This window comes from Rhinolophus sinicus, linkage group LG03 (assembly GCF_036562045.2).
Source record: "Rhinolophus sinicus isolate RSC01 linkage group LG03, ASM3656204v1, whole genome shotgun sequence".
Classification (NCBI taxonomy): domain Eukaryota; kingdom Metazoa; phylum Chordata; class Mammalia; order Chiroptera; family Rhinolophidae; genus Rhinolophus; species Rhinolophus sinicus.
Genome location: NC_133753.1, coordinates 98,801,303 through 98,823,232, shown reverse-complemented (window position 1 = coordinate 98,823,232; position 21,930 = coordinate 98,801,303). Strand labels below are relative to the sequence as shown.

Below are 21,930 nucleotides of genomic sequence, written 5' to 3'. Positions count from 1 at the left end.
AGTCTCCCCAGCATGCCAGCGCTTCCAGGAGAAAGTCAAAATCCCATCACATGATAATACTATTCAGTCATAAACAGAAATTAAATTCTGATATGTGCTACAACATGAGTGAAACTTGAAATCATTATGCTATGTGAAATAAGTCAGACACAATAGGACAAATACTGTATGATCCCACTTATATGTGGTACATAGAATAGGCAAGTTTACAGACAGAAGTAAATGAGAGGTTACCAGGGGCTGGGGGGCAGGGAAGCATGAGAGACGGGGAGTTACTGCTAGATGGGAAAGAGTTTCTGTTTGAGGTAATGAAAAAATTCTTGAAATAGAGGTGATGGTTACACAACATTGTGAATGTACTTAATGCCGCTGAATATCCACTTCAAAATGGTAAACTTCATGATTGATAGATAGATATAGATATAGATATAGATATAGATATAGATATAGATATAGATTTGTTTTACTATAATACAATAAAAAAATCCATTACATGCTGCCATGCAAGGCCCCTGCCACCTTTCCCTAACGGCAGGAGAGCCGCGTACCTAGAATGCAGAGACAGCCAGAAGTCTTGCTGAGCACAGGTAAGGTCACCACATGCATATATCTTGTCCCCTAAATGATCCTCTGTTCTAGCCACTGCGAACTGCCCTCTGCCCCTGTGAGCACTGTGTCCTGTCAGTCTCTGTGCCTTTGCATGTGTGCTCCTTTGGCTGGAATTCCAGCTCCCCCTTCTCCTCCTGCCTAATGCCATCTGGTTCTTCAAGCTCCCTGTCCCCCGCCACGCTCCCTACCCAAGCAGAGTTAGAGCCGCCCTCCCCTGGCCATGCAGAGGAAGCCTGCTTCGGTGCCCTGCACACTGCGCTGAAATGGTGTCTGCATAAGATGATGCCACCCTCTTGGAGGGGGGGCTGAATGGGGCAGCCCAAGACATCACAACAGACTGTCACTTCCATACGCATTCTTAATTGAAGCAGCAGCAACAAGCCACGTCGCTGTTCAGAGATGGAATTTGGGTGACTTTCCCAGTATTCTCACCGTGAATGTAACCATGGCTCAAAAACAGTGCAGGCATTGCTATTGCATTAGGGTCAAGCTCAATATTAACTTCCCAGAGATGCAGTGACATTTTGGCCCACCAGCAACCAAGAAAAAGAAGAAGATAAGGATTTGGAGAAAATCAAAAGAGCAGCTAAAAGCTGTTCCCATCTCTCTGTGGGAACTTTTAAGTGGCCCCAACTAGAAGAACTGAAAACAGAGTATTAGCTCAGGAACGCTATGATCTATAAAAATAATAACCCACCAATCAAGATCTGGTTTCCTATTCTATTCTAGGATAGAGGGTGTTGAATTCACATAAATCAAATCACATTTGATAGATAAATAGGTAGGTAGATACATAGATACATAGGGACATAGACATAAAAATATATGACTAAAAACACTTAGATTTGTAAAGTCCTGGTATGACCATGATGAGATTTGCACACCTGCACAACTACTTCAGCAAGTACAGTCCTGTGTCTAAATCCGCTTCCCCATCTAGACTACGAGCACCTTGAGAACAGGTCCGTTTGTTCGTGGTCCCAGCGCAACAGAGTCTGTACATAAAAGGAAGTGAATCAATGTCTGCTTTGTAGTGTATCGAGTTCTTCTATTTCTCCAGCATCCTGCACAGTCTGTGGTTCAACAGCCAAAGCTTAAAACTTGTTCAAAAAAAGGAAGAAAGGACCTGACCACCGACATGCTGTCCTCAACTGTGAAACTATGAGATGACCCTGTGTCCTGGAGCTGCTGTGTTTTTGCTAGGGAGTCCACGGGGTGGGGCGGGGCTGATGGCAGGAGAATAAGCAGCCTCCATGGCTGAGGGGCCAGAGGCACGGGCTCTGGGGCTTGAAGGCTGAGAAGGGAGTAGCTCACAGTCTGCAGTTGGGGATGATGAAATCCTAGTGACGGTTCGAGACTGTTCACAGTAGCACGGTTCATATGGGAACAGAGTCAGACAATTGAAAAGCACTGTGAAAGGAAAATGGATACAAGGGGTAGAGTCATTCTGTGACGAATGGACAGCAACACAATGGGAGAAACACAGCGACATACAACAGTGTAGGTGGATCTTAGTAACATAACAGGGAGTGAAAAAGTCAGTCTCAGAAGATCATTTATTACACAATATCCATTCCGAAAGTTCACAAACCACTAAAATCAAAAACATTGTTTAGCAGGGTGGCTGGTTAGCTCAGTTGGTTGGAGCATGGTGCTGATAACACTAAGGTTGCCGGTTGGATCCCCACATGGGCCACTGTGAGCTGCACCCGCCTTAAAAAAAACAAAACAAAAAAAACACTGTTTAGGCCTCCACAGAGGTGTGGTTGTGGTAATGCCCCCAAGATCAGCAAGACCTCTGCTCTTCCTTCCTCCTCAGTACATTCTTCCTGAAATTAGGGAGAGCCTGTGCCGATGAAAGGTCACCAGAGTGCTAGTGTCACTTTGGGGCAGAAATATCTAAGAAGTGGTGCTGAGTTCTTCTTCTCCTCCCCTGCCAAAGCAAACCCCAGAACTCAGTGTTGAGCAGCACATCACAGGCCGCCGTGCGTGCAGTGGGCAGAGGTCACGATCCTCACTGGTCATGCAGCAGGATGAAGAATAACCCTGTGCTGGGTTGACCCCTGAGATTAGGGATTATTTGTTACCCAGCATCTAACTAGTTTGTCCTGGCTGATACTGTTATAAAATTATATTTAAAAAGGCAAAGGACTGATAAACACAAAATTCGGTGATTACTCTGAGGGGGAGGCGTGGCTATCATGAGGGGCACAAGACGAGTGCATCTGAGCTCCGACACATTCACCACGTCCTGCAGACGAAAACGTATCACTGCAAATCAACAAATCACTCGATTAAAGCGGCCCTACATGGGCCAATACTGAGAGTGTGTCATTATTGGGTTGGTGGTTAACCCCATTCTGTGCACCTCAGGTCCATTTAAAAGGAAAAAATGAAAAGGGAGTGTTATTCGGATATGAGCTAGAAACCCAGCCACTATACCAGCCCAAGGGTGCTGATGTGTCACTTTATAGGCAAGGGACACACACCAAAGTGTGTGAGGGAGGGCAGGGCGACAGCCCGTCACACACACACACACACACACACACACACACACACACAAGCACCCTGCAGGGAAACGGTCCTTTGAGCCAGCTGGTTGGGAGGTGGGACACAGCAGAATCACAGAGCCTTTGTTCTTAGCAGCTTGTCAATCTTGCCCCAAAGCCTCATTTCAATATATTTGCATGAAGTGGTTTCATCCCAGCCTCCTCCAGCTGCCCCCACCCCCAGGAGCTACAGGCCCAGGCTCAGTAACTCCACAGGCCCCTGGACCAACCCCAAGCCCCTTTGCTGATGTCATTATCTACCAGGAAGAATTCTGCATTTTCTGTACCCAGGGCATCATGAATCTTACATAAATTTTCCTCCCTCAACCTAGATGCTAAAACCATCACATTCAATGAGGAGCTATTGGGAGTTGTAAGGAGGAGAGGATGTGGTGGGATTTGCAACTTGAAAGCAGCTCTGGTTACCAGTGTGGGGAGGGGGACCGTAGAAGCAACAAATTAGGGCATCCAGACTGGGGCAGGGGAGAGGTGCTGGAGGGCACTGGGCAAGAGCCTGGCAGTGAGTCAGAGGGGCAGAGCCCAACTCCACAGTCTCTGGGGAGGAAACAGGAGCAAGCCTGCTACCCCATCCCAGGCTCCGCAGCTCACAGCTAAGGCTTCCCCACCCCTGCCAGCAACGCTGGGAGAAGGAGGTTGGGTGTGGAGGAGAAATACCTGGGAAAGGCTGTAAGTGGCCTCTGGAGGAGCCTGGGTCCAGAGGTGGGGGTGAGACGGGACAGCCATTTCTCTTTGGAGATTTAAAACTATTTGCATATTGTCTTGCGGGAGACCCTGCTCGCCACGCCATCTTTCAGGCGGGGCGGCCTGCGGGGTCTCTGCTCCCGCTCCCCATACAAGAACACAGGACATGGTGAGGCCGAAAAGGAACACCCACGGAGCCATAGGTAGGGGAGCCATACCATTACAGTCTCACTGGAGGCTGGGCCCACCGGGCGCCGACCTGCCGTCCGCCTTTCCGCCAACCGACCAAGACTCTTCTCCACTCTCTCCTCTGTTCCTCTCTCTTGGCGCTCCTCTTCTGCTGTCTTCGGCTCTGCTCGGCTCTGCTCGGCTCTGCTCGGCTCTGCTCGGCAATCCTCGGCAATCCTCCGTAGTCGCAGCAGTTATACCAGCGGCCAATTGGCTAACCGGCCACAGCCGACGGCCAATCAGCCACAGCCGACGGCCATTCACCCCCGAGCCAGTACCCCTTCACGTGAGGCCGAGAGCCTGTAAACTACTCTCTGGGGCTCTGTCCCCACACATATACTCATTTGACCCCAAAATTCAACAACAAAAGCATATTAGAGTCAATGTCTCAGCGTGTCTTCTTACGCAGGTGAGCTTCAGGGAGTTGATAACCAGAAATTGTGCACCGAAATGGGCATGTGAGTGCAGGTTTTTTCCAAAAGGGGGTCTATATGTTTTATTGAATTTTCAAAAGAACCTGTGACCTGGTAATATTAATTAACATTTATATAACACTATACTTTAGGCTCTGCACTCATTTAATTCTCATTTAATTATATCATACACACTTATTTAATCCTCACGATAACATTTTATTGCGATCCCCATTTTACAGATGTAGGGACTGAGGTTAAGCAAATGGCTGAAGCTTGCTCAGTTAGTGAGATCTCAGTTCCCAGAGTGTCAACCACTAACCAGTCTGGTCTGATCCAATATTGAACTTGCCCAGATAGACAAGTGAGGCCCCCCCAGGCACCGAAGGGCTCACCCCAGGTCCTGCAGACAGACTGGCCAGCGGGGGCCTCTGTGCTCCCAACTCTCTGAGGCGCTCCCTTCAGCCCCAGTAGGAAGTCTGGGTGATCGCTGCCCATGGCAGGCGGGTTTGTGTCGGGGAAATCTGGGACATCGCTGAAGCAAGCATGGGGGAGGGGAGACCTCCCACCCACCAGGAGCCAGCTGCTCCTGGCACCCCAGCCTGGCTAACTCACCACAGGGACAGGGACCCACCTTCCTCAATGACCAGGCCCTTTTTTCTCCCTGGCCTGTCTTCCATCTCTGCCCTTGGCTCCATCTGAGGCTGAGGAAAAGCATGGGGCTGTAGACACTGGGGAGAGCCCAGCACCTTTAGCTCAATTTCCCTATAGTCCTGCCTCAGCAGGGGATGGCTCTTGCCCACTGGGACTTGCCCTCGGAGGTCTTGTGTAGGTCTAGCCCCCTCCCCTCCCAGGAGTGTGTGAGACCCTCAGCCAGGCTGGAGCACACCCCTAGGGAACTGCGGCAGAGGGGGCAGGGGAACAGGACACCAGCAGGGCAGGGCTGCCTGGGGAGGCATGTGAGCAGAGGCTGGACCACCAGTCATCTGAGAGGGGCCTGCACAGCAGTCATGCCCAGGTCTCAGTCTCTCCCCATCTAGGATTCCGTGTGGGGCTTGGTGACACTTACAGGACTGCACAGTAAGGTATGCAAAGGACTCCAGCCAGCCGCGCCTCAGGGCCTTCTCTAGATTTTGATTTCAGGGAGGCCGAGAGAGGGATAGGGCTTGCGGTGGGCTCAGCTCTAAGGGAGGGGAAGCCCCGGGGCCTGGATGGCAGGGGGGAGGAGGGACTGGTACTTCAAGTGGGAGGAGGGAGGGGGTTTGGGGCTGGGGGGGGAGACATACATGTGGAAACCTCAAGCAGGGAGGTTTGACTAGGCTGAGGAGGGGATGGGCTGAGAACGGGACATGTTCAGGCAAAGCAGGAGACAGCTGAAGTCAGACATCCTGAGGGAGGGTTTTGGTGGGGATTGGGGCCAGAGCCCAGAGAGCTTGGATGCCCAGCTGTGCAGGAGAGGCCCTGTGGACCCCCCTAAGCCCACCCAGGACAGAAGCCCATCCTGGTGCCCTGTCTCAACACGACAGGGCCGTTCCTCAGTTATCTGCCTCCCCCAGCCACCCTAAGACGGCAGCCGTCATGTCAGAGCTCAGCCTCCCCAGCTGTCTTCCCAGGGCAGGGCCAGGGCCCTCAATAGCCCATCCCACCTCTGGGCCACAGCCGGATATCCCCAGGTTCCAGTGTCAGCCCAGAATCAGGCTATTTCAGCTGGCTCTCCACAGCAGCGAGCTAGCTCAGAAGTGCCAGTGAGGTCGGCCCCACACTGTTCTCAGCTTTTAGCTCTTGCTGGGAGTGAATCTCTCACCCAGCACACTCCGATTACCAGAGTGACCTGGGTGGCTGCATGGAGTCTCCTTGTCCACTGAGACCACGGGCAGGTGACACAAGAGGATGCTGCTGGCAGACCTCCCCCCACCTCTCTACAGTTCTGCCACCTGACGTCAAGAGAGCCTAGGGGCAGAGAGTGGGGTGGCCAGTGGACTTCTTGACTTAATATGCATAGTGTACCTGGTGTTTCATGGGGTGTGAGAAACCTTCCATAAGCTCCACCTACCTCAGTCCTTTACAGAACTTAACGCCCTGGAGCAGGGTGGGTCAGGTATAGGTCACCCAATGAAGAGGAACTCCACTGAGAAGAGGCCCACACTTCCCTTGAAAGGGGTCAGAAATGCAAATGTTTTCAGGGGGTTCAGCCAGCCAGATAAATTTTATGCTTTGCAGATAAATGGTTTGTGCCTTCTCCACTTCCACAGAGGGATTTGTGCTCACCATGTTGATGGGGCTGCTAGTTTTATAAGAGGACTTTAAAATGCAAAAATCTGTTGTGTTTTAAGTGTTGGCAATCAGGTCAAATTTTAAAAGAACATTGTGTAGTTTCAATAAAACACATCAAGAACCGTGCTTGATCCAGGAGACAGGATCGGGTGCTGATTTGGGGCCCTGCCTCCCAATGCTTGCTTGGCCATATATCCGGATGTGCCTCCTGGGAGGGCCCTCCACAACAGGGAGCAGGTTTCAGAATCCCCGAGGACAGGGCACCACACTTTAGGGCCCATCCAGCATTTTCCAAACAGTGCTCCAGAGAAACTAGTTGCTAGAGCTGTTCATGGATGTCCTTTTTTATGGGCAAAGACTCTGGGACCCTGGGTTAAGTAAGGCAAAATAGACTTTTTCACCTTAGGACTTGTCCTAGTCTTTAAGATGTAACAGAGTGTCTTGTGAATTTCCAGGAGATAGAACATATGCAACCTTCTCAGAAGAGCTGCACACGAAACCCATTTTCAAGGTATAGCATTAACTCTGGAGAGACATCACTACTGCTCCACAGATATTGTTCTGGAAGGGTGGCTCTCCACACGTACCAGTGTCTCAAGCTCAGCATCCCAGGTGGCTGGAGCAGGAGCACAGGAATGGGGGCGAGAGGAAGGAAAGGCTGGGCAGGAGCATGGCTTTGTCTGGAGGGTAGTGGGAGCCCCTGAAGGGTTTCGGGCCAGGAGTAAATGACGGCACAGAGCTCACCGCATGGAGAGCAGACTGCAGACGGGACTGGGTCAGAGGCATGGAAGCTGGGGCAGAGTGGAGAGTGGGGGATGGAGGGAATGGTCAGGACTAGGGGGCTGCAGTACTGTGGGAGAGCAGGAGAGGGAGGCGGTGAGGATGAAGCCAGGCCATGGGCTAAACGGGCAGAGCCCAGACAGAGGCTCTGAGTCCCAGGGGAAGGGAGGAGTTATGAGAGCAGGCTGGGGATCAGTCTCCTCCATGTGCCCTGACCCACTGCCCATCCCTTCAGGGAGCCAGGCTTATGCGAACTTCAGCTACCTGGGGTTGCCATGGCAACCGCACAGCGAAGCAGTGGAGCACCTGCACACTCAGGTGGGGGGGGAGGGGGCTGCTGGCCTGATGCCTCCTCTGTGTGCACCCAGGGTTCAGAACCTGGCCACCCCTTCCCCCAGGCAGCTGGCAGTGGCAAAGGGTGGCCGAGAGAGAGGCAAGGCATCTGCCCTCCATGGCTACTGCTCCCAGAGCCAGGTTAGGAAGGCAGTCCAGGGAACCCCACCACTACTCCAGCCTGGTCCAGGCCTGTGGCCATTGTCTTTTCGCAGCTCTTGTAACCACCTCCGAAAGAACAGGCAGGTGTGATTCCCACGACTGTTTCTCCTGCTGCCCCCACAAAACTAATTTTAGCCCTGACATAAGGCTGCGGCCAGGGGTGTTGGGAGAGGGCTGTGTGTCTGCCCCTCTAAATGCAGGCCAGGCGGGGAGCCCAGCAGGGGTGTCAGAGGGCTGGCTGGCCCCACCCCAGACAGAGCAGCTCAGCTAAACAGGCCCTCCAGCACTGCCAGCCCCACCACCCACCGCCCTCTGGGCCTTTCTGTTGTCACCCAGACCACCCTCCCTCAGCATCCTCCTAGGCCCCCACTGCCAGCCAAACAACAACCACACCCTCAGCCAGACACTTGCCCTCCAGAGCCAGGTAAACCCTCACTGCTCTGGGCTCTCTCACCAACCAAGTTAGGCAGGTTAGTAGTCAGCTCCCCACCCCACCACAGAGCCACTGTTCCTGCTGTACCATCTCAGCTACACAGAGGGGTGTTTCCAGCAGCCCCAGAACCACGTTCTAAAGTCCCAGCTCATGGCTCAGACCAAATATCACCCCCTCCATTGAAACACTTCTACCCTTCTGTCAGACCTAACTTCTCCTTCTCTGTGCACCCTGAGCTTCTGATATCATTGTGTTTTGCTATTTATGGACACAGTGTCACCCACATGAGACTCTAAGCCCAGAGAGCAAGGACAGTCTTGTTCGTATGTGTCCCCCCAAGCCCAACACAGTGTTTGGCATACAGGAGGCATGGCCGGGGCCCAGGTGGAGGGGCCAGGACGAGTGCAGGCTCTCAGCCACTAGTGGTCACTGCCCCCATTTCCACCCTGTTTGAAGAAGATGGCCCCACTCCAGAGCCCCATGGCTCCTCTGGGTCACCCTGGAGCACGCATGAATGTCTGACCACAGGACACGCCCCCGTGACCGTTCACTGACCTCTGGCCTGGTGGAACATGACTCAGGCCAGACTGTCCCCCTGAGTGACTTGACCTTCCAAGACATGCAGTGAGTCCATAACAAAGGCAGAAGCCAAGAGCCTGTGTCCAGAGGAGCCAGGGTACAGAGCTGGGGCCACAGTGAGGGGCACACACCAACCACAATTATGGGGGAGCAGAGCCCCAGGAAGCTGAAGAAGCCCCGAGAAGGGGGTAGGGACCAGAGGAGACACTAGAGAGCAGCTCCCACTCAGGCCCCTGCTGCATCTGCGGCTGGAGGCCCAGAGGGCTGGGATTCAGGGAGACCTATCTGTCTCCATCCAGGGAAGGCGGGGCTTTCCCAGACAAGAGACTAGAGCTTTCCCACTTTCCCACTATCCTGAAGAGTGAGGAGAGGGGCCTTCACAGGTGTTTTGAGAAGCCTCCCGGGAGCTGCTGGGCCATGCTGGTTAGGGCAGTAGGGGAGGTGAAGAGGAGGAGGCAGACCCAGCAGTGAAAAGGCTGCCACGGCCCTGAGCTACAGCCCACAGCCCGTGCCCCCTGCTGTGCCCTGAGCTACAGCCCACAGCCCGTGGCCCCTCTGTGCCCTGAGCTACAGCCCACAGCCCGTGGCCCCTCTGTGCCCTGAGCTACAGCCCACAGCCCGTGCCCCCTGCTGTGCCCTGAGCTGGAGCCCACAGCCCGTGGCCCCTCTGTGCCCTGAGCTACAGCCCACAGCCCGTGCCCCCTCTGTGCCCTGAGCTACAGCCCACAGCCCGTGCCCCCTCTGTGCCCTGAGCTGGAGCCCACAGCCCGTGCCCCCTCTGTGCCCTGAGCTACAGCCCACAGCCCGTGGCCCCTCTGTGCCCTGAGCTACAGCCCACAGCCCGTGGCCCCTCTGTGCCCTGAGCTACAGCCCACAGCCCGTGGCCCCTCTGTGCCCTGAGCTGGAGCCCACAGCCCGTGCCCCCTCTGTGCCCTGAGCTACAGCCCACAGCCCGTGCCCCCTCTGTGCCCTGAGCTACAGCCCACAGCCCGTGCCCCCTCTGTGCCCTGAGCTACAGCCCACAGCCCGTGCCCCCTCTGTGCCCTGAGCTGGAGCCCACAGCCCGTGCCCCCTCTGTGCCCCTGGAGTGTCCACTGCTGTGACACTGGAACCTGTTATGCAGGTGCGGGATCCTGCTCGTGCCTCTTCATCGAGGAGCTGAAGTGGAACCAGCACGTCAAGGGGCCAGGAGTGGGGCTGCAGACTGCTTCCTCCTGGCTCTACAGAAGAGCAGGTGGCAGTGGCATGTGCAACTGAGAGTCAGCATGAAAATCACTCAGGAATAAACTCTGAGATTCGGCTCTGGCCTATGCCACACACTAGACACCAGAACTAGGACTGAGAAGAGAGCTGGGTGACAGTAGACCAGGTGACTGCTGTTTGCAGCGTTTCTTACTTTCTGAGTCAATGTGAGAGTAACCAGCCAAAGCTGACTTTAGCAGTGGTTGTCCAGCCCATCTATCCAGGCACATGGGTATTCCCTAAGCCTATTGGTATTTCTGGCAGGAAAGGCCTAGACGGCACGGGCCAGGACCATGTGTCACCCACCGAGATGCTGTCATCTTGGGGGTCCTCGATGACAATGACATACTTAGGGAGGTAAAGATGAGAACCAGGCAAGGAACAAAAGATGAGTTCTGTGTCCCAGACTCAGCCTCAGCCCCGCCCACAGACCCCCAGTCCCCACCCAGTCCCGTCTGGCCCACTCCCACCCCTGCTCTGTGCCCAGCAGGTTCATGATGTCCACTCAGCTCACGCAACCCCCACAGCAGGTGCCTGTTCAGCGACTTCTGACCCATGTGAGGTCTCGCCCAGGGCAGGGAAGCCCAGCCCCACCTCTCCTGGGAAGAGGAGATTCAGGGACCCCAGCAGGACCGCAGTGTGGAGGACACTGTGCCCACCCATGCAGGTATGGCTTCTGTGCTACAGGAACGACGCAGCCCCCTGAACATAGCCACGGGCCCGGCGTCCCAGCTCAAAGTAAACACAGCCCTCAGGTTGTGCAGGCCGTAGCATCAGCATGCCCCGGCTCTGGGAGGAGAGACAGGGAGATGACTCCCCGCTAGCCTGGAGAGAAGGGTGTGACAAGCCAGCATGGGGCAGGCCCTGTGTCCAATCCGGGGGATGCCATGGCCTTCCTGCCATCCTGCTGCAAGGACCCTTCCTGCGAAGGGGCTGTGGACATGCTGGGCTGAGGTGGAATGTGTGGAAGCCACCTTAGCGTGTGGGTCTCCTCTCTGGGCCTCAGTTCCCCTGGGGTGAGCTCCTGAGGGCAGGGCCTGGGGTGGCTGCTCTGTGGCCCAGTCTGGAAGCTCTCATAGTGGGGTTGGAGCTCTTCTCATTTTATCCAAGTGCACCAGGGCTGGGTGCACGCCAGGTCTGACACAGACGTGGTGCCTCCTGAGCCAGGAGATGCTGGAGGAGGGGAAGGTGGAAAAAGCCCCAAAAGCCCAGGATGGAGCAGCCCAGGAATAACTACCTTGGTCCACCTCCAGCACAGGCAGCAATCCCCAAAGAACACTTCTCCAGGAGAAGGGACACAGGCGGCAGCTGGTGGTCATACAGCCATCCCCAAAACGCTTCTGAGAGCCAAGCAAAAGTGCCCCTGCCAGTGCCAGCAGCAAGCCAGTAAATCATCACTGAGGGCTGCATCCGCAACTCTGTAGTTATGTCTGCCTGGGTGCCTGACAGTGGATATTTATGCGTTTTCAATCTTGAGGGTGAACGCATCATCACGCAGTACTCCATGGTTGCCGCACACCACAGGCCCCGAGACATTCCTCCTCCACCCAATTTGCCAACTCTGGGGCTCCCAAGTGGGTCCTGCACCCTGAACCGCTACAGAGGCCCCACCCCCATCTACAGGCTCACGTGCCCAAGGGGGAAGTAGAGGGAACCAGGGCCAGGCCAGCCTCCCCTTGAGCCTCAGGGCCCCTCAGAAGCAGGTTCAGCCCAGCCCCCACTTCACTGACCAGCCACCAAGGCTCAGAGAGGTTGGGTGGCCCAGGAATGGTCACATTTTCTCTAGGCCAGGGTTCCTCCTCCCATGCCCCTCACGTGGGGTGACTCCCCCCCAACCAGGGAAAGTGGCAGAGTTGGGCTATCTCCCCCAATCTCTGGATCTTTCTTTGTATCTCTTCCCTTAAGATCTGTCTCAACCCGGCTGTGACTCTCTCTGGACCTCCCGCTGTGTCTCTGGGCCTGTCTGGCTTTCACAGACCAGTCCCTTCTGTCCACCTCTGGTCCCTGGGTATATCTGTCGCACTCCTGCCCGCCCAGCTCGCGTCTCACCTGGCTCACACCTTTGTCTCCTTCAGGGTTGGTCCTTGTCCACCCCTGTTTCCAGGGCTTTGTCTCAGGGCGGAGATCAGGGCAAGGGTAGGGGAGCTGTCCTGGTGTCAGGACGCCTCCTTACCAGTCATGTCCCCCCACCCTAGTCCTGTGACAGAACAGCTCCCTCCGCCCTGAGCCAGTGGATCTCAGCAGAAGTGGGGCTGAGAGTGGGAGGTTCTGGGGGACAGACTTCCACTGAGCGAAAGCCAGTGAAAGACCAGGCGGGTCCTCCACCTGCAAAGCTGTGCAGAGGGAGATCTGCAAAGAGATTTCCACACCAGCCCAACCACCTGCCCTGAAGGGTCCATCTGGTGCTGGGATTGGGGCCGAGTGATGGGACCCTGGGCCTGCCCTGAGCTAAAATGTTGATGCCCTGGGCCCTGAGGGTTTCTCGAACCTACTCCCAGTCCCTGGTCACCTTCACCCTCCCCCCACACACACACATACCCCCCTCTCTCCCTCCTTTCTTCCCTTTCTCCCTCTGTCAGGGATGACGACAATTCGTTAATATGTCCTCACGTCCCCCAGGAAATGAACCATCCTGCACCTGGCACCTGGTTAGAGTCCAAGAAAAGCCTAACACACGTGCTGTTGATGTGCATGTGCGTGGGGTGTCCCTGCACCCCCAGGGCACACCGTGTGCTGCTGTGCGTCAGCAGGCTCCCCAGCACGGACACATCTGTGGACGATTCTGCACACTCCTGAGTCTGGAGACACAGGTCAGGCTGTCTGTGTGGACACACCCTCGAGGCTATTGGTGTGGGTGCGTGTCCACCTTCCGCGTGGGTGTCTGCAGGCGTGCACTGCATGTCTGCGTTTAGGTCCACCTCTGTGCACATCCGTCTCTGTACCGACTCTGTGAGTGTGTGGGATGTCGGGTCGTACACGTTACTGTGCTGGTGTGTTTACATTAGACACATGTGTTTCTGCATTCTGTGTGTGTGTGTATGTGTGTGTGTGTGTGTGTGTGTGTAGTGTACACACACCCTGGCCATCCTGCACACACACCTCCTTCCTGGCTCCCCAACAAGAGTCATTGTGCCATGTCCCTGGGGTGATGACAGTGTTAGCCATGGTAGAGCTGGTGGCAGGAGCCTGAGAGTGGGACAGGAAAGGCACTCACTAATGAGGCAACTCCTCTTGTGAGCCAGGAGCTGGTGCCACTAATTATCGCCTCAGTAAGCAGCTCTCCAGGGAAGGGCTGCTGCAGGAGCCCTGCTCTCCACCTCCCCTGGGACTCCTTTCCTCACCTCTTTCCAGTATTGAGACACTGTAGGAGCCATGGGCACCAAGAAGGGCAGTCAGAGCAGAGGGCCATGCCTCATCTCACCAGGAGACCCAGGGTGGCTGCCTGCCTGCCTGCCCATCATTCTGCTGCCAGGATGCCCACTGTACTCCATGTTAAGGCACACTCTCCAAAAGTCCTCAAAGGATGCAAAGGTGCTTTGGGGGAAGGAAGGCCTATACACCCTGACCAGCCCCTCCACAAACAATTATGTAACATGCTTCTGTATGAGCCTAGCTCATTTTACAGGTGGGCTGGCCAACAATCCCAGTGCTGTGTGACCTTGGGCAAGTTCCTATACCTCTCTGGGCCTTGGTTGCCTTGTCTGTAAAATGAAAGAAGAAAACTAGAACCACTTTTCTCGAAGAATCGTATATGCATCATTGGTGAGACCCAAGACTATTTTAATACACAGCGATGGGCATTTGCTATTTTAACCATATATTTGTTTTCATGTATCTATTCTTGTGTGTGTGTGTGTGTGTGTGTGTGTGTGTGTGTTTAACTAGCACATCAGACGTCTTATTTCACAAATATTGCTTAAGACAAGGCTAAAACACACATATAAATTTTAAAAGTGATCCAGATTAAAGAAAATTTTTAAGTAAGTAAGAAAGGCTGGCATCTGAGCATGGTAAGAGTCCTGGTAGAAGCTGACACATGACCACAGCCTTGTACCCGAGGGTCACTGAGGCCCTTCCCTCCCTGAGAGGCAGTGGGTTCAGGGCCCAGGCCTCCTGGAATGACCAATACACAGACCAGGCCCTGGTTCCCACCTTTTCCTCATCATCACCAAGACAGACTCACATGGAGTGGCAGGAGGAGTGGGGGTGAGTGGGCGGTCCCTCTTAGCCACAGGCCCCGTGAGACCTCAGAGGACATAGAAAGTGTCCACACATGTGATTCCTGGGTGACTGAGGCTGGGACACAGGAATGGCTGAGACTGAAGGCTGAGGTGGGCGGCTCAGGCTGGGCCTGAGGTGTCCTGGGGTGCTCAGTAGCTGTATCTCCCATGGAGCCTATGAGCTGAGCCCTCCAGGCCTGTGAATAGACTACTCCCTACCGGCCCCCGGGCCCCCTCCTGCCTTGTTTCTGCCCAGAGGAGAGTAGCCTGTCCCACAGACTAAATGTCTCTGTCCTCCAAGAGGCCAGGCGTGAATCACAGGAATTTACAGCTCAGCCCCGAGTGGGATTTATGAGTGTGCCTCAAGCCGCTGTCAGGGAGTGGCCGCCTGTCAGCCCCCCTTTGCCCCTGATTGATGAGGCTGTTTCCTGCCAAGAAAAACCCCCTCCCCAGCAGGCAGCAGAGGGAAAGCCTCCATCCCCCATACCTGTCCCAATCTGGACCCCTCCTACCCTCACAGCTCACACATCCCCAGGACACCCCCAGTCCCCAACACTGACACCCAAGCTGTGGCACCTGACGGGCCAGCCAGAGCTCAGCCCTCCCAGACCTGCAGCTCACTCACCCCTTCTCCCCAGTACCCTTCAGAAGCATCCATCCTAGGGCCAAGCCAAGGTTGGACATGCCAAATTCCAGAGCCAGAATGGATCTCTGAGGAAACCCAGAATACACACACACATGTTTCACAGAGGAGGAACCAGAAGCCCAGAGAGCAACGGGCATTACCCAGTCACACAGCAGCAGTACAGGGCTGTGGCTGAGACCTGAGCCCACAGGACCCTGTACCAGTCATTTCAGTGTCTGGTCACAGCTGGTTGTCAGACGGCCATGCGGATAGTTCTCATCACCAAATGTGGGCCCCTCCCCCGAGGACGGATGGACCTGGGTTTGAATCCCTGCTCCACCATTTTGTGTCTATTTCCTCACCCTAAAATTGGGGCTCAAAAATCACCCCAACCTCCTGTAGGCATTAGGAGGCTAAATAAGACTATGCAGGGAAAGTCCCAGGACAGAGCTGGGCCCCTGTCAGGTAACCTCTGCATAGTGACGATGGTCCTTCGTTATCCCTAATGTCTCAAGGGGCTCACTGCCTGATTTGCTTGGGGCAGGGGAGAAGTTCAGGGCAGGTGGAGCAGGAGGAACAAGGAGAGGACATGTATAGAGCTGCAGGGCATCAGTGAGTCCACTTCCTGCTGGAGGAAACCCTGGAGGAGTCCCTGGAGAAAGTGGCTTCCAGGGGAGGCTGCAGAGCTCCACCTGTCTTGCTCTGAGGCCCCATGGGAGCTTCCTGAGCACCACGGGGCTAAGGGGAAGCACCCTGCCCTGGGTGAAAGCCAATCTCAGACCAAGCTTCTGCCCTGGGTGACTTGTGGGTAATTTCCTCCCCTTTCTGCAAAACACAGCCAGAGAAGACCAGACAGCACTCCCTAGAGGTATCTTCCAGCTCTGATCCTTCTGCACTCCCCTTCAGACCCATCACCTGCAGTACCCAAATGTCGCCACTGGGTGGCAGCAGGGAATGAAGCTGGAGTCCCCCTCCTTCCAGCTGCTGATGTGGCTGCTGCTGGCCAGTCCCTCCCCCAACACCGGGTGTTCTTTGTTTCCCCCACACCCTCAGCTGACTTTCCAGGGAACCCCAGCTGGGTGACCACCCGCATCCAGACATTTGATCCTTCCCACAGCCCTGCAGAGCAGCCAACATTCTCTCCATTTTTCAGATGAGGACACTGAGGCCCAGAGAAGTCTCCAACCCTCTTTCCCAGCCCCAGCTCCCCAGCAGAGGCTATGTGAAGGGAGGATTGCAGGCAGATAGACGGGCTGGAACCCTGGTGTTCCCCACCCCTGATTGAGTACCACTGGGCAGGTCACCCACCTTCTTTCAGCTTATGGAAGTACCTGGCCCTTGGCAAGCGCTGAACACACGAAGCTTTGTTTCTGGTAGATTTTACAGCCCAAAGGAGCAGACTCTTGTTTATCTTACTCACCTTGGCATCCCCAGAGCTGGAGGCCCTGTCCCTCTTGGGCCTTGCCTGGAACTCCGCGTAAGGGGCTCTCTCCTTGAGTCCTTTCCACCATCCCATGGGTCTCCTCCCTCTGGCAGTCTGGCTTGGTGCCCACACCCACCAGGCCCTGAGGCAGGAGCGCTGCTCACCCAGCTCACCTTTCTCCCATCTCTCAGCTCCCTTTTCTCTGTCCCTGCCTCTCCCTCGGTCCCTCTCTCCTGCTGAGCCCCCACTCTGGACTACACACTATGTTTACAAGACAACGATGACAGTTTTTTATTTCTGTTTTGTCTCCCTTCCTCCCCTGAAGGGAAACATGCTTCCACTCTCCGAGGAAAAATGAAGCTTCAGAAGAGAAAAGCAAACAAAGGACAGTGAGACTGTGGGTGCCCAAGCCACGCCACCACACAGCCCTCCTGTCAGGGCCTCCAAGAACAGCTCTGTCATTTGCAGGGTAATGAAATGCTGATATTTACTCTAGAGGATAAACAGGGTAGAGGGACATGGGAGCAAGAGGCAGAGTAAAAGGAGAAAAAAATGAAAGCCAGAGGGAGGCAGAGAGACTTGGAGGGAGAGGAGCCAGATGGCAGACCATGGACACAGAGGGAGGAGAGAGGAGAAGCCGGAAGGAAGAGGACTCTGGCCCTGGTGAGCTTGGAGACGCAGCTGCAAACCCCCACCAGGAATCTAGGGGCTTGTGCCCTCCAATCAGCTCCCCACACCCACCCCGGACAAGGACAGGAATTGGAGGGCTGGGTGGCAGGACCTCCTACTCTAGTCCACCAGTCCTTGGTGGCCCCTCGATGGGCATCTCTGAGCGCTAGGGCAGCAAGAAGACTTCGACTTATCCTGGTATGCAGGGCCCCACAGCCAAGTGCACCCCATCCAGAGGCAGGACCCCAGGCTGGAGGGCTGGGAGCTACCCAGGGGCTCCTCTGTCCTCAGGGCTGGGAATCACGCCCCAACTGCTTCCTGGTGGCGGGAGGAGGGGGGCATTCTCATGGTTTTTCTACTACCTTCTCCAGGGCACCGGGCGGCGTGAGGGAGCCTGGGTAGACACGGGCATGTAGTAGTGACAGGTGTATATAGTGTATGCTGTGGTGTCTGTGCACGTGCGGTGTGTGTGCTGCATCTGACTTTCCCTGTGAGTATAGTAAACGCATCTGAGTGTGTCTGGTATTGGGGGGTCTGAGTGCAGAGTAAGACGTGGTGTCTGTGCTTGAGCATGCGTGTACACACACATGTGAGCATGTGCTATAGGTGTATCTGTCTTGTCCCCATGTACATGTGGGTAAGGGACATGTGTTTGTGCAAAGCCCCTTCCCGTATGTCTGTCTGTGGTGCGTCAATGTGTCCCTGCAGTCAGGTCTCCACTTTGGCTCCTGGCCTAGGGCCGCCATCCCGCAGGTCCTGGGAGCCAGAGTGACAACTGGCCTTCAGGGTCTGTCATGTCTGTCCAGCAACAACAGAATGACAGAGACCAGCCCACTAGCCAGCATCCAGGAGGGCCTTGGTGAGGGTGATCCATTAGGCTCCCTGGAAAGAAGGGGGCAGCTCTGGTGGGCACCTTAGCATACCCTGAGCCTCACCCACCCCCGAGTGTTTACTCAGGGTTGGAGAGAGCTGCTTCTCACCCTCCCAGGAAGCCAGCCTCTGAACTCCTGGAGGGCATGGCTGGGCCTTTACCATCTTTTGGTTCACCCAGTCACAGCCAGAGCCTGGCATAGGGCAGCTCAGCAAAAGTTTGCTAAACGAATAAATGATCTTATCTGTGTGATCACGTGCCAGACTCCAGGCCTAAGTACCTGAGGGAACAGGTTTAAGTCCTATAAGACCAGGGCTTCCAGCCAGGTGGCAGCACTCAGCCAGGCCTGGGAAGTCACGCCCACCCGACCTTCTGCTGGCCATCTATCCAGTGATCTCCACAGGGATGCAAGGCCAAGAGATGGGAACTGCTTTGTCAAAAGGTCCCTCCCAAGCTAAATGACCCCATCATCCTATGCTGAGGTGCAAGGCAAGCCCCGTTCATCTTCCCTGGAGGCTGCGTCCCCTTCTTGGCGGAACCATCTCTTTTTCGGACGTCTTCATCCCCTGAAGACGCATCCTGAACCCTCCAACCTCCTCTCCTTCCCTTGGGAGCACAAACCCACTCCAAGGGTTGGTTCTAACTCTAAGACTAACTGCCAATCGCTACCCAGATAACGTGGAAGCTGAGGTCAAGTTGAGGTCTGTCCCAGACTGAGTCATGGAGGCAAAAACTAAGATTTAGTCCTAATATAAGTCAAGTGTCTCACCCCCAGACTGTATGCCGACCCTGCTCACACACTGAGCCCCGACCCTGCTCACACACTGAGCCCCGACCCTGCCACACACTGAGCCCCGACCCTGCTCACACACTGAGCCCCAACCCTGCTCACACTGAGCCCCGACCCTGCTCACACACTGAACCTCGACCCTGCTCACACACTGACCCGACCCTGCTCACACACTGAGCTCCGACCCTGCTCACACACTGAGCCCCGACCCTGCTCACGCTGAGCCCCGACCCTCCTCACACACTGAGCCCCGACCCTGCTCACACACTGAGCCCCGACCCTGCTCACACACTGAGCCCCGACCCTGCTCACACACTGAGCCCCGACCCTGCTCACGCTGAGCCCCGACCCTGCTCACACACTGAGCCCTGACCCTGCTCACACACTGAGCCCCGACCCTGCCACACACTGAGCCCCGACCCTGCTCACACACTGAGCCCCAACCCTGCTCACACTGAACCCCGACCCTGCTCACACACTGACCCGACCCTGCTCACACACTGAGCTCCGACCCTGCTCACACACTGAGCCCTGACCCTGCTCACACACTGAGCCCCGACCCTGCTCACGCTGAGCCCCGACCCTCCTCACACACTGAGCCCCGACCCTCCTCACACACTGAGCCCCAACCCTGCTCACACACTGAGCCCCGACCCTGCTCACACACTGAGCCCTGACCCTGCTCACGCTGAGCCCCGACCCTGCTCACACACTGAGCCCCAACCCTGCTCACACACTGAGCCCCAACCCTCCTCACACACTGAGCCCCGACCCTGCTCACACACTGAACCCCGACCCTCCTCACACACTGAGCCCCGACCCTGCCACACACTGAGCCCCGATCCTCCTCACACACTGAACCCCGACCCTCCTCACACACTGAACCCCGACCCTCCTCACACACTAAGCCCTGACCCCGCTCACACTGAGCCCTAACCCCGTTCACATGCTGAACTCCAACCAGGGTCACGCCCTGAACCTAGACCTTTCTTTAGAGACTGGGCATTAATTTGTCATATGGCCAAAGTTATTTCCCTGGTTCTGGGCCAGTTCATTTTTCCACTGGAGGGTCTTCAGAGGGGCTGAGCACTAAATCAGAAAATCCCTATTCAGAGATTGCCCTGCAGCTCCCCTGACCTGGTGACACAGTACAGCATTAGCGACTGCCACCTGCCAGCCCCCACCCCTACCCAACACTTTCAACCCAAGCATTACTAATTTTTGCAGCCTCTGTGATAAACGGCATTGTCAGCAAAATGACATCTTTCTAATCTGCTGCGAGACAGATGGGTCCCCAGCTCACTCACTCCCTCTTGAGCATGCCCAGCCCAGCCTAGCTGGAGAGAGTGGAAGACGGGACACAATACCCCAGACATGGGGGCGGATGGGGAGGGACTTCGGGCCCAGAGTCAGGTATGACCCCAGTGGAGTTTTCTACAAGCCCCTTGTAAAAATACTGGGGTGTGTGTGTGTGTGTGTGTGTGTGTTTATTCCAAAGATATTCTCTGCTGCTTTCTGGCCAAAGTCAGTTCTTCAATTCAATTTTTGTTTTCAATTAAAACATGAATATTTCTCAGATTTGAAAGGATGAGCCAGCAGACACATCAGAAATGTTCTGAGTGGCCCTTTCTTCCTGCCTCCCTAGGCTCAGTGATGCAGAACATGCCTCTGCCATGGGGACTGAGGACATTCCGCCTCCTCTCCTCCTCCCCCAAGCCTTCCATAGTCCCTGCCCTCCCTCCCACCATTGGCCCCAGGCTGACAGCAGGGATAGAAGTCCTCTCACCTCCTGTGGCCAGAGGAGCTGGGAGAGGGGCCAGTCCCAAGAGTGGATGCAAGTCGGAATGGGGGACCCGGATGCCAAGATTTAAGGAGGACAAATGCCAGCCCCAGAGACCCCAACCTCCCCAGAGACTGGCAAAAATGCTGGCACCTGTCGGCCCAAAAACAGCCAAGTCGGAACTGGTGGGTGGGTGGGCAAGACTGGACTCAACAGTGAGGCAACACTGCCCCCTCCTGGCTAGTGTGTGGCTCCTCTTCCAACCGGCACTGCAGGACTAAGCTGTGCAGGCTGGGGACATACAAGTGACACGCCAAAGACAGCATGTGACAAGCAGAGCCTCCCTCCAGCAGCCTGCTTGGCCCCTTCACCTCCTCCCTAGGCTGACTGTACTTTCCAGGCTCTGTCCATTCTGCCAAACCTCTCTCTCCGACCAAAGAATTCTGAAAACACTGCGTTTTGTCTAGCCTCACGGCACTAAGGACAAAGCCTGAGTCCACTCCAAGCTGCCCACCATCTGGTGCCCTTACCAGCCAGCCTTCTGCAGCCCAGGCTCCTGCCCTCTGAGCCTCCCAGCTCCCTGCCCTGTGCCCTTTGTTCCCACCTGCCTGTCTTTGCCCTTACCTTTACCTCTGTCAGGAATACCCTTCCTTCTACACACTGTCTCTGCTTGTCCTCCTGGGCCCCCCCCCCCAGGAAATATCCTCTCTCCCCACCCCCAGCCAGAATGACCCCTGCCTCCTCTGCCTGCACCCACTCGTCCTGCTCCTCTCTGGGTCCTGAGCACTGTCAGGGCTCAGACGCACGCAGTTTGGGAGCTAGAGGGGACTTGGACCTCTTTCAGGCCTCCCCTCACTCCCAGAGCTGCTCTGGGCAGAAGCTGCACAGGACCACACAGCACATTAATGGTAGAGTTAGGCCTAGAACTCAGCTCTCTGGAGTCTCTGCCTAGGACTCTGGAGGGCATGTGGCTGCCTCCCCTGGTGAGTCAGAACAGAACTTCTCCTAGACAGCTCCCTACACTGCCTCCTAGGACCCCCATCCCTCACCCAGGCAAGGCCCAAAGGAAGCAGTCATGAATGTTTGCAAATGAATAAATAAATACAAATATTTATCTAATGCCTTCTGTGTGCTGGACACTGCAGGTACCAGCTCTGCCACTCTAAACCGTGGCAAGCTGCTCGATTAGGTATAGAAAATAATCCTTGGGATGGGGGGGCGGGCTGAGTGAGTACACCAGGAGGGGCC

General features: G+C 55.4%; 1 long non-coding RNA gene across 3 annotated transcripts; it reads right to left on the bottom strand.

Annotated features, from left to right (window-relative positions):
• Positions 1–162: 162 nt before the first annotated feature.
• LOC141570642 (uncharacterized) lies at positions 163–4,599 on the bottom strand. Of its 3 annotated transcripts, none has more exons than XR_012494883.1 (2): positions 3,834–4,599; positions 163–2,322 (listed from the first exon to the last, which is right to left on the bottom strand). It is a non-coding gene; the product is annotated as an uncharacterized LOC141570642 (long non-coding RNA). The 3 variants fall into 3 exon arrangements; XR_012494885.1 differs by having other exon boundaries at positions 163–2,019; XR_012494884.1 differs by having other exon boundaries at positions 4,079–4,599.
• Between the last annotated feature and the right edge of the window lie 17,331 nt (positions 4,600–21,930).